This window comes from Dermacentor andersoni, chromosome 2 (genome assembly GCF_023375885.2).
Source record: "Dermacentor andersoni chromosome 2, qqDerAnde1_hic_scaffold, whole genome shotgun sequence".
Classification (NCBI taxonomy): domain Eukaryota; kingdom Metazoa; phylum Arthropoda; class Arachnida; order Ixodida; family Ixodidae; genus Dermacentor; species Dermacentor andersoni.
Window position 1 is genome coordinate 107,959,789 of NC_092815.1, and position 12,800 is coordinate 107,972,588.

General features: G+C 45.6%; 1 protein-coding gene and 1 non-coding gene across 3 annotated transcripts in view; one reads left to right on the plus strand and one right to left on the minus strand.

Annotated features, from left to right (window-relative positions):
* Positions 1 to 12,800, plus strand: part of LOC126541410 (multiple C2 and transmembrane domain-containing protein 1-like) — a 288,393-nt gene that overhangs the window by 71,496 nt on the left and 204,097 nt on the right. The gene's annotated exons all lie outside the window — the stretch shown is intronic.
* TRNAS-GGA (transfer RNA serine (anticodon GGA)) lies at positions 12,150 to 12,222 on the minus strand. Its single transcript has one exon. It is a non-coding gene; the product is annotated as a tRNA-Ser (tRNA).

The window sequence follows — 12,800 nt, forward strand, 5'->3', positions numbered from 1 at the left end:
GGAAAGCTAGAAGAGAGAGAGAACGCTAAGTGCGGGGCGCACATCGGGAGCTGCGACTTAGGTTAGTCGACGTCAGCGACTGCAGCTGTGAGAAGGTTCAAGTCAACCTCACCGCTACGTTCTCTACCTCAAGCGTAGTCTTCCAAATCTGCTGTTGTGATTTAGTGTTTTCATCTCGGTTTCCAATCGTCCACGGTAGTGCGAACAGCTTTGACAGTGCGAGAAGCAGGCGGGAACGCGGTATCGCTGATGGGTGCAAAAGCGAACGCCGTTTTCTGTCACCGTAACATTCCCGCTATATTGTATAACGAGAAAAAATTACTTAAACTTCGGGCTTTCACGTGCCAGAACCACGCTCTCATTGCGAGGAACGCCATCGCGGTGGGCTCCGGATAAATTTTGACCGACTGGAGCTCTCTGACGTGACGAGGATCGAACCAGCAACAGCAGCGCAACGTCATAGCCGCTCGGCTGTCGCGACGGTTTGTATTGCAAGGGGGCTACTATGTCCTAGGGCTGGCAGCTGGATACATGAAAGCAAAATAAATAAATAAATAAATAAATAAATAAATAAATAAATAAATAAATAAATAAATAAATAAATAAATAAATGACAATTATATCGTGCGAGCGCTTGTGTGTGTGCGTTTTGGACAATACAGGACTTTTTAAAACCGCGTGTGACAGACAGCACAGTTCTAGTTCTTAAGGTGCATTACTCGAAGAGATAGATATTACTTGCATGAGAAATCTTCATGCGTAACTTTCTAGCTTACGGACTTTTACTAAGCTTTTAACACGTTACTACACGACACCTATTGCAATTTACGAATTGTATACGGCCGCTAAGTTCGCAAGGCGTATCTACTTGGAACGAATTCTTAGGATGACATCAGTGTCGAGATAATGGTTATCAAAGTGTGCGCCCATTCCAACGAAACACATTAGCTTTCCAGTTATACTTAAGTTCAGTGTTTAAAATGCCGCTTACTTAAAAAGAAAAAAGAAAGGAAAAGAAGTGGAGCAGTGCATTCTTCATACCGCCAGTTTGACGAGCGCATATATCGAAACCGGTGTAACCTTGAGAACTCGTTCCGTGGATATGTCTTGCAATTTCACCTGCTACATTTCTTAAATTGGACTATTTGCTCTGAAGTAATTCGTGATAAACTTAATCGGCGCAATTCTTATAGTTAGTCGATTACGCATTTTGATGTAGTAAGGTCCGTCTCCTCAATTAAATCGTATCAAGGGTTAAGGTAATGCTGTCTGCCTCAGGAAATGGCTAAAAGTTCTGTATAGCATTTAAAAGAGAGAAAGAAAGAAAAAAACGTGGAAAAGAGAAAGACACCATTATTCCTATTTGAATGCGAACTTCATCTTAGGCTTAGCATATAGGGCTCAGAGTCAGCAGGGAGGTTTCTTCGGTTACCATTCCGAAATCCGAAAGAGGAATTCCCTAGCACGCTATACATGCGGCCATCGTCGAGTTTTTCTCTCTTATTTTTTTTTGTGAATGGCAAGCATTTAATTTCCTCTGTTGGAGTGTTGTTCTAGTGCGTCTTTCGCAGTTTAGTCGATAGAGCATTACGCAAAACCGGCGGGTATCGAATTGCCGCGTCGACTTCCTTTTTTTTTTGTTGTTTCATCGTTTCCCTTCTCCTGATGTCGCATACGTAAGAGGAATCAATATCGAGTTTGCCGTCTGGGAGAAACTTTCATTTCGCGTTCTCCTGCTGTTTGTCTCGTTACTTATATAGTACACAGTCACTATTGCCCCTCTAAATGTGCATTGGATCTGGCATATTGCGTTCCCCCCTCTCTTTTTCTTTTTTATTTTGATTGCGCGCGAAGTGGCATCTTTTCGTAATAAATACATTGGAGCAGATATTTTTGTTTGTTTTACAAAGATGCGTAGTTTGTACGTGCGTTTGTTTGCTTGTTTTGGGGTTTGTCCAAGATGGGTTTGTCCAGGATCCTGTCCAAGATGTGCGGTTCAAACGAGGATTGCGTAGCGTAACCTGGTAACTAAAACCTGTTTCAGGAAAAAAAAAGATAAAAGATAGCGACAGCAGGATAAGAAAATTCAAGCAGAGAGAGAGAGAGAGAGAGAGAGAGAAAGGAGAAATGAAAGGCAGGGAGGTTAACCAGGACTGAGTCCAGTTGGCTACCCTACATTGGTGGAAGGGAAAATGGGATGGAAATATTAAGAAAAGTAGGCAAGAAAGCAAGATAGCAAGCAAGCTGTCAACTAAGCTTTAGCATGGTGGTGTCGTATAGGGACGGTGTCATGCATCTCAATATTAAATGTGAATAAGTTTCCAGCACTAATTACTCGCTCTTTTTGTGTTTCATTCGATAACATTTTACAACTAAACTTCGTAGCTTTACTCGTAAGAGGCCCAGTATAGCGCAGGAAGTAATTATCGTGTGCGGGTCCGCCACTTCTTGATCCCATGATATGCGTAATGAGAATTCTTTCTTATTCCTTGCTTCGTGAGAGCTTATCTCGGGAAAAGAAAAACGAGAGAAGTAGTTCTGACTCGGCTCCTTGTAAGAGAGGGTGGCATTTTTAAAATTCGGCATACCTTCGCGCCGTTGATATTTGGCTTGCAGCCCGCACTCTATAAGCTGGGAACGAGAAATAAATACCAGCAATGCTGGCCCGGAACCAAAAGGTGAGATCCTTTCTCTGGCGACAGAAGGGGGCAACTATGGAGAATCGATTCCTCTTCACCAAAAGGAGCAGCCAGAAGGAAAGCTTCTAAAGAAGTAAAAGAGAAGAAAAAGGAAGAACGAGAGAACGGAGAAGAGGTTCTCGACTTTTGTTCCGTTCTGGATTGACTGTTCACACAATACACTCTCGCCTGAGATATACGTGCCTATACGTGTCCTTTAGAGAGGCCGTTTCTCACCAGTCGCCGAGGCCTGTGGTCGCAGGAAATTGCTGGTCTCGCGATAGTTGCAGTCGATTTTGCGCCCAGGAAGGAGGCGCGTGTTTTCCCGTGTGCTCGATGCACGGGGCGTGTTTTTCCGAGCTTTGAAATGAATGTAACAGGGATGAGGCCGGCAATGTAAATGAGACGCCGGCATATTTGCACGCGTAATGTTCTGGCAAAATTAATTGGTGAATTAATGTAATCGTAATTATAGGTGCGAACCAAAGCTGCTGGTAAGTCTGCGGCGTTCTTTGTTGGTGTACTATACTGCAGCCTGCCATTGACTTTTCTTTCGGGATGTGTGTTTGCAAATGGTGAAAACCGGTAAACTTTTAAACGGAAGCGTTGGAGTTCCGCCACGTTGAACTGTTTTGCGTTTGTGTCTGTCCCCTTTTCTGCGCTAAGTTTCCAGAGATAGGACTGGCTTTTAACACGGGCGTTTTATAGCTGTAATAGCCAATATGCGCCGGTCGATTCGTATGCACGAAAATGGCTGTGCAGACGCGTTCGCGGTTTCACTACTACGTAAATTTAACGTAACTGTATGCTAGGTGAGACGTCTTTCGTTCAACAGCCCAAGATGGTGGCGCGCATGTACAAAGAAATACGCCGATCCAGCGCGCATGTTGGAAGCTTTGCTTCAAAATAACAGGGCGCTAAAGTCAAAGGTCTACGGGTGATGTCAGCTACTCATGATCGCGATCGCGCGAACCCACGTGGCCTTTCACGTCATAGCGTCGTGTGCTTTCTAGAACAGGCGACGAGCGCTTCCGAGCGCTATCTCAAGCCGCAGAGCATTCTTCGTATACAGCCCAAACTCCAGTGCTATAAGATACCGCGAAACGGAGGGCAGAGGGACCAGTTTCGGACTGGCCGTTAGCGGAAGGGGGCTTTTATTGCGATAGCAAATATACGGACACTCGAGGCGGGCTCGCGCCGCCGCCGTGCTGCGCTGGTATTCACTGCGCATGCGCGGTCTGCACGTGTAGGATTAGAAGGCATGCAGGGAACACGCAGTACGCTTGGGTGAAAAAAAAAAAAAGACTTGGAGGACGCTTAAGCTTCGCCTTTAAGAGTGGAACGCGATAGCATTCAAAGATCCCCGAACACTTTTCACGCTTCCCGGCAGCTGCAGCTTATGTAACCGTAATGTTTATCGGGAAACGCTAGCGGCGAACGCTACGCACGAAGGCGAGCTTTCTGGTAGAAACGCGGCCTCTTGCCTATAGGTCGATCTCCTGTTACTGTTTCGCACTTTTAATATTTCAGTTTGACAAGATCTAAGATAAAAGGTATTTGCAGTTGGTGTTTTTTTTTACATGACATATGTTTGCGGGCTGACATTCTCAACATTCCGAGGAATAACTTTGTAAAGAATGAAATGCAACGTGTGAGCAACTCTGGTGGTAGAAGAGTGGTTGAGTATGCGTGCTTCGAAATGAATTTTGCCGAAAGGGTGGTCGACGCCGGACGCCAGACGCGTGGTACTGAATTTCCTGCGACACGGGACACTTAACGCTTTCGCGTTAACGAACGATGAAGGCAAGAGTACGCACCGTCACGCTTTGCTCAGTCGGCCAGCCGTCTCCGAGCAGAAGTCGGGGCGGCGTTCCGACTTCCGGTGCTGGCGCGAGGGCCTTGCGGATGCGCACGCATTAGAGTTCCCGCTCGGGAGCTGCGGGCATCACCGAAGCGCATGCACTTTGTCGAATCGGAACGGACAGCAGACGCCAAGCCAAATCACGCGGCCGGACCGGATGGGCTCCGATGCCGTCGTTTCTCATCGCGCCAAAACAACGTTGTGACAAACCGCAGCTTGAAGAGGTCGGAAAGCGTACTCTCTTCCCGGAAGCAGGCATCGCCGAACCAGAATTAGAGGCGTCGTGCCATAGACATGGTCGTAAATTGATTATATGTTGTAGTTTGCTTTTGGCGAGCGTCGTCTGCCTTTGAATATAGTACGTCTGTACTTTAGTTTTGTAAGTGTTTTTGTATGCAATTAATTGCATACAGACGACATTTCATCACTTTTAATCAGCAATTTGAACAGATTAAACAATTTTTTTGAAGCAGCTTTTGTAAGAGCAACGTATTTTTCTTTTTGTGAAGGAAAGTCAAAGCGGAAAAAAAGTAAGAGAAAGGAAGCGTAGGCATAGGCGTTGCTCAATTCTATACAGTAGGGTGTAAATAATCGTCCTTTCGAATTTTGTTGATTTTCGTTCATATACATAAACTTAACTGAGCCTTACTCCCCAATCGCCTCATACCTTTACTATTTGTACTTTCGTTTATTTTCGTAATCTCAAACGTAACCCTTCTAATTCATTTATCGACACCACTTCACTCTTCACCGACCACCGTAAGTTTCGCATGCTCCACTGACTTTGAGATGATGGGGATTGTAATTTTTATCATCCGTCGAGCTATCGACGTTATTACGCAGCGCAACTCGACGTGCCAATTAATTGCATACAGACGACTTTTCATCACTTTTAATCAGCAATTTGAACAGATTAAACAATTTTTTTGAAGCACACAAATATTTTAGCACCAGAATATGTCTGTTGTTTATTTTTTTGTTCGTACCATCATTTAAGCATGAAACACGAGGCAGTTAGAAATAAAGCAAATAAAGTCAGTAGACTGCAGTAATTTTCAAGTGGGACTTAATTTACTGCGACAGCGGCAGGCTCTCACTCCGGCCACCGACCTTCAATCGAAACAGGGGCAGCTTCTTTGCGATGCACACAACGTGGCACTGATCCGCTGCAGTACTGAATATTGTGCCTTCCGAAATGAATACGTAGACGCCACCACTCTCAGAGTCCCTCTGTTATACATCCATTCCAATCTACCGGCAGCCCAATATAGGCCACGGAGCAACTCCTTCCTAAGTAAAATTCATTCAATCATCGTTTAAGTGCGTTGTATCCTCCACCTCTGTTATTTCCGCTCGATATTCAGCATTTACGCTTTTCATAGGAGGCGGACCGATGCCTTTCTTCTCGTCCATGCAAGGCGATGTTGAACAGCTTCCGCTGTAAAATCCACTTCATAAATTTTTCATTTTTACCCGTACGGGCTTCTTGGTCTCCAACACCTATACTTTTTGTGGCAAACCAGTTTCTCCAAAACCCGCAAGGTGGAATACGTTCTATTAAAAGGGAAGGGCTGTCATTCATCGGACAGTATATAATACGAAGCTATACGAAGAAAACCTGCAGGGGTTTCCTTTGTTGCTTTTTACTACTGTTGGGTGAATTAACTTTTTTTCCTTCCTCCTTCTCTTGCGATTGAGAAAGAGAGACCTTCGATCGCTTTCTTTACTCTTGCCGCCGCTTCACCTCCAAGCACAAAATTTTTTTCACCAACTGCACTTTCGCCATCTTGTGCACTTTTGATGACACCTTCTCTACGTACTATCGTTTGGAGCTGTTCAGTTTGGCAGCAGCCCCGGAAATTTATTGCAGCGTTCTGCAAATTCATCTAAGCTTCTGGTTGGCTGGCTACCTTGCTACCGCAGTGTTTATTTTGTCTTCCGCAGTCGTCATTATTATTATTATCTTTTACATGCTGCGTATCATTGCAAATCTTTCAATTGTTTAGCGATTTTATACCGGCTGTTTCTTTCCTTATTCTTAAAAAAATCTGTGCGTCTCGGCGTTTGTGTCTTACTTAATTTATCGCTGTGTGGCCACTCTCCATCGCGTGCATCTGCAATGATTTGATGACTCAACATCGACATTTCGCACCTATATAAGGATAGTCTACGAATCACCCACCCACCAACTCGTTCAAACTTTCACGTTATACTCGGGTATATATATATCAATGCTCGAAAGAGAGGAGCTCTCAAAACGAATTGTTTCGGCGAAGCCTCCCGCAGCCTGCCTTCGGGCTATTCTCGGACATCCAGCGCTGCTTGCTTGGGCATGTTTTGACGTGGTTATCCGGTTCTTGGCGCGGCTTCAAGCGGGAACACTTGCTGTGAGCGCTATTTTCGTACCTCACAGACGCTGACGCGTAACTAAAACGTTTCGATATTCTTGCTTCTTTTGATTGACCATAGTCGTTCTAAATACCTTACGTAATTAAGGAAAGTTCCGCAGGGGCCTAGTTGATTCGACATAACTAATACTGTTGCGCAGAGCGACGAAGGGACATGGACTTAAGCGAGAAAACAACACACAACACCTGCTGTGCGCAAACTATCAACTGGTTTATTTTTCAGCAAACGAATTGTACATGTAGCTTACACGCATGCGCAGGGGTGACCTGCCAAGTCTACCTACGCGCTCTACTGTCAGTGATTATGCTAACCTCTTTATTGCTGAGTGAAATAAACGGCGCGCTGACAAATGAGCCCTGTGGGTCCATCTTGATGCTGTATGCCTCCATGACTTCTCTTTTTCTTTGATTCCTACTTTTCAGCAAAACCACCGCCTTGTGGAAGATAGCCTTGCACTTGCATGAAACGCAATGAGTGGCTAGGTGCCCTGGTGTTTTTATCATAGTGCAGTTATAAAGAGGTTCGGCGAAACGCACCTGCCTGTTTGGCCACGTAATCAGCCCCACATGACAACGGCATCCTGTAGACTACTCCCGCCGCGCAGTCAATAAATCTTTTGTCGTGGGGTGTAGTGCATGCATTCTGGGTGTTCTTTTCTCTGGTCATTTCGTTTACTTTTGCGCACAATACCTTTAGCTTTTGTGGTGCTGTGAGGACAACTCGTAAGCCATACCTAGCAGCTTCTTTTTTCAGTCGGTGTGATACTGTGTGCTTGTAGGGCATGGTTATGAGAGGTTTGCCCCTCACATCTCCCTTGGGACCTTGCTCACCAGGGCCTCTTCGCGCTTCTCGTATAGCGGGATTTTTGTCTGTGTAGTGATGAAATACATTTTCAGTGGTGAACTGGTAAATCTATCGCTCAGTGCGCTCGTTTCCCTTTATCTTTCTTTTTTAAATCACCACTTGGAAGACTGACCTACCTTTGTGTTTTCCATCCTAAGACACTATATCCTTTCTTTTTTTGCTTTTTGTTTTTGCTGACCCGCCGTGGTGACTCGTTGGGTATACGGCTCTGTGCTGCCGAGCAGGACGTCTCGGGTTCGACTTTCGACGCCGGCGGAATGCAAACAAAGCCCTCGTGTATGCCATGGGTATAGGTGCACGTTAAACAACCGAGGGTTGTGAAAATTAACCAGGGGCCCTTCACTATACAGCGTTCCTCCAAACCCGTGGCGCAGTGTCGGGGAGTCATACGCGTCATACGTACTCCTGAGGAGCAGGCAGCTTTCGATCAGCAATGCCGCGAGCAGAACTGGGAACGAGCTCGTCTACGCCGTGCCGATGCTGCAGCCCGGACACAAGAACAGGCTCCTGGAGCCTAGCGCAAGCAGCAAATGCGTACCGAGGATCCGGCAGCCTGCTAAGCCGTCGTTTAATGAACCATCGGGATTAACACAAGAATAAACACCGAGGCCACACGCTTCAGTTTTGCTGGTTAACCATCTGTACAGAGTGCTTGGGCGGTTATTTTTTTTTTGTGATTTGTGATTGATTTGTGATTGTGATTTTTTTTTGTCGTTGTAGCCCAGCCAGTTTACTAGGCAGATTTACCTCATTCTTCCCCATGCAATATAGGGAATAGTTCCGGTTGGTGTTAACGCAGCTGTTTGCACGTCTCTGATTAGACGGAAATTGCGCAGTTGTGAACGTAATGCGACGCCTGCTTAACGCGCACGGAACGGTCGCGTGTATATCCTAACGATGAAACCACAATGTTATCGCCGTGCGAGCCAAGTGTGAGCCGAGTGTGAGACGGGAGCTGCCACTACTATTCTTGTAGCCTTAAGGCCTCGGTAAGCTAACTGTCGGCCAATTGCATGGGTACCTCCTCTGACGTGATTACAAAGTATAAGAGAGATGCTAAAGCGCCGACGGTGTGGCCGTGTAAATGCAAGAAGCTTAAAGGACGTGCAAGACCATTCACAAACACTTTTACAAAGAATCATCAACCTGCAGCCTATACATAATGGTACGCCAAGTGGGAAAAACTAAATGAGACAGAAGTCCGCTGAAAGAAGTGGTCAACAGTGGTCCAACAAGGGGTGACTCAGTAATTTGTTCTTCAGTCAGTCACCCATTGTTGGACCAGTGTTCAATCTATCTATCTATCTATCTATCTATCTATCTATCTATCTATCTATCTATCTATCTATCTATCTATCTATCTATCTATCTATCTATCTATCTATCTATCTATCTATCTATCTATCTAATCTATCTAATCTATCTAATCTATCTATCTATCTATCTATCTATCTATCTATCTATCTATCTATCTATCTATCTATCTATCTATCTATCTAATCTATCTATCTATCTAATCTATCTATCTAATCTATCTATCTAATCTATCTATCTTTATTCTACCGAACGTATATATCGGTGAAAAGATAAGGAAGACATGGCGAAAAAGCTACACACACTGCAGCTGTTTACGTCAAACGTAAATCTCGTGCAAGGCGATTGTTCCAAAGTACAGGGCAGTCTCCCAGATGAAACGCACCGCGGATGCGCGACTATCGCTTTGTTTCGAGTCTTTCGCAATCTGTCTGTTTATTTTTTGTCGCGTTTTTTCTCAACTTTCACACGCCGGTAGTGAAACGCCAAGAGAAAAATCGCGAAATGGGAAAACGGAGGACTACTGTCGGTGGCCGCGCGTCTGCTTGATCTCCGGTATATCCCCGCGAGGATTATCTCCGGCCCGTGCCGCGGCGCGGAGCTGATGAATGGTCGGGTCGAAGCGAGGTAAATCCCGACGGCCTCGCGTTCGCTTTCGCAGATCGTTGGCGGCGGTAATGCGACGCCCGCATTATTTGCCCGGCCCTTGTCACATGCGTCGGCGCCGTGACTAAGCGTTGTTAATGTTTTCTTCACTTTTCTTCTTTCTTTTACTTCTTGTTATCTATTAAGCGTCCGTCACTTTTCTGACAACCCGACACGTTGTTGATCGGCGCAAAAGGAAAGTCACGTATTGAGATCGATAGTTAGATAGATAGATAGATGGATAGATAGATAGATAGATAGATAGATAGATAGATAGATAGATAGATTCAAGTTGCTTTCCATTGTTTATAAGACTGTTACTTGCATTGGGACGTGTTGCATTTAGACGCTTATACTGGCCATAGGCTATAACTATAAACATATTGTGTGCATTTATTTCTTCTCTTAGCAAATTAAAATGAATTTAATTAATGAAGTTGATGAGACACCTAATCGCGAAACGCCCTCCAGTTAAAGGGGGCAATTACCCTACACATTGGCGTAACAGCTTCACCAGTGCAATAGAGGCAGTGGCGTATGGAAGAGAATGAGTTCATATTTTCTTGCCTTCCCTCTGTCCCTAACACACAGGCTGAAGATAAGAAAGAAAGAAAGAAAGAAAGAAAGAAAGAAAGAAAGAAAGAAGTATAAACAAGTAGTGAACGTTCACAGGGCGGCCCTTGCCCTTTGCTCGCCTCCCGTGATTGAGTAGGGTCGAGCAGCGGTGGAGAGAGACGAAGCGAAGTGGGGAAAGAATCGCATCCTTTGGAGTGGCCGGGCAAGGTTAAGGCGCCTGTGGCGGTTATGCGCTGCTGCGGTTCGCGAACGGCCGGAACCGTCAGCGGCGAAACTACGCCGCGTCGGCCGATTATGAAGGATGGCGTCCTACTGATGGGTTTTCGGGTTTCATTTGTTATCATTTGCCGGTGGGCGCGCATAGTTAACTCACGAAAAACCGTTTAAGGAGATGATCTTGCGGAAGTACACAGCAATTCTTCCTGGAGCCTTTGCTCTGACACTGAGCGTTCTTTATTTGGTTTTCTGTTTTTCACCCGGGGATAGAAACGAAAACTCGCTCGAGGCCTTTTAGATAGGCGTGTACATATACAGATACCTGTATACACCGTGTGTTCCAGCTAACGCTAGCCAAGCACTTAAACGAAAAACATATTCGATAAACACGGCGCAAAGTATAGTTACACGACCCACGATGCTATGTTGTCAGGTCTCTGACGACCGAACACCATAGTTCTTACATTCGTATCTTGCACCGTATATTTTCAATCTTTTTTTTTTTCTTTTATTCATAGCTTGGCTAAAGTCAGCTGGGACACCCTATATTCACGGCGCCAAGGAAGGCAAGCGACTCCCCATTGATGGCAGCCTGGGTGTATCGTCTCGTGTGCTAATGTCATATTTTACTGAAATGTTCCTCAGTGGGCACCTGTATACACGTACGAATGCAGACGCTAATCTTGCGCTGCTAAGTGGTGGCAAACCGATTAATCATAATGCTGTTTATCGCACGCCGTAAAGCATTGCGCCGGCTTACCGACAAAACCGATGAATACAACTGACTGCTCGGTTAGTTATCAAAGCGTGATCATAACAGCAGCGCGAGAGTTACGCGGGACAGAGTGGTGGGGACAGCCACGCCGCATAACCTGGGGCCGTTGCCTTCGCTCGTATTCACCCAAAAAAGTTCTTATGCTAAAATTCTTCGTAAGAGAAAATTTCAGGTGATCCCGATGCTGGACGTATTGTTAGTGAAGGCGACCGGTCAATGAGAAAGAGCACTTCCTAACGAAAAGCTTCGTGAACTCTCTACATTTTCTGCGTCTGCGGTGTACGAAGCCGCAACGGCGCCGCGGCGTTTCTCTGGATGTACCAGCTTGTATGTGACCGCTTGTGACGGCCTGAACGATGAACGCTTAAGTGTGTCTGTGCGTGCGTGCGTGCTGTGAACTCACCTTTTAGTCACCTTTCCCCATTCTCCAGCTCAGGGTAGTCAACCGGACTCAGCCTGGTTAACCTCCCTGCCCCCCCCCCCCTTTTTATTGCTCACTCACTCTTTGTATCTCTCTCTCTCTCTTTCTTTATTTCTGTCCCTTCACCCTTCACGTTGTCATAATATACCGAGGCAATAAACCGTTTCACAACGGTTCGAAAAATTATGGGCCCTCTTTGACAAAAGCAGGGTAAAATAATGTAAGTTAGGGATTGACTCTGCTCACTCAAATAAAAAGCACCAAAGTACAGAATTTAATAAGAAGCAAACACTGACACCAAGGACAACATAGGGGAAATTACTTGTGCTTAATAAATGAAATAACGAAACGATAAATTAATGGAAATGAAAGTGGATGGAAAAAACAACTTACCGCAGGTGGGGAGCGATCCCACAACCTTCGCATTTCCAGTGCGATGCTCTACCAATTGAGCTACCGCGGCGCCGTTTCCCCATCAACTTTCTTGGGTATTTATGTTTCCTAGTGGAACCCTGGGAGTGTTAGCCAGGGCCCGCACTCGCAGACCTTGGCGGCGGACGTGGAACGTCCTTTCTGCCGCAGGCGTCACGTGAACGGGATCTTTTTGGGTGAAGGCAACCGATCAATAAACCCACACATGCTACCTGAAGGCAACAATGTTGCCGGATTCGAGACCTTCGTTATGTAATAAACGAGAAGAAAGGGGGTTAACCGAGGGGCCCGATTTTTATTAGTCATATCATAAGAAGCCAACAAACACTTTGTCCTTGGTGTCAGTGTTTGTTGGCTTCTTATGATATGACTAATAAAAATAGGGTCCCTAAGTTAATCCTTTTTCTTCTCAATGTACAGAATGTAGCATTTCTCGCAGGACGCTTCATTATGCAGCGCAGAAACTTCATGCGTAGTGCGGAGTACTCCAGAATTCGTAGCTTTAGAAATGCATCATGCGATTGAAAGGACGCGCTCTTTTTGTGCTCCCGTGCTGTCAGGAGCGTAGTATAGCCGAGCCTTCGCAGGGTGTACTCGCCGGGCTCCGTG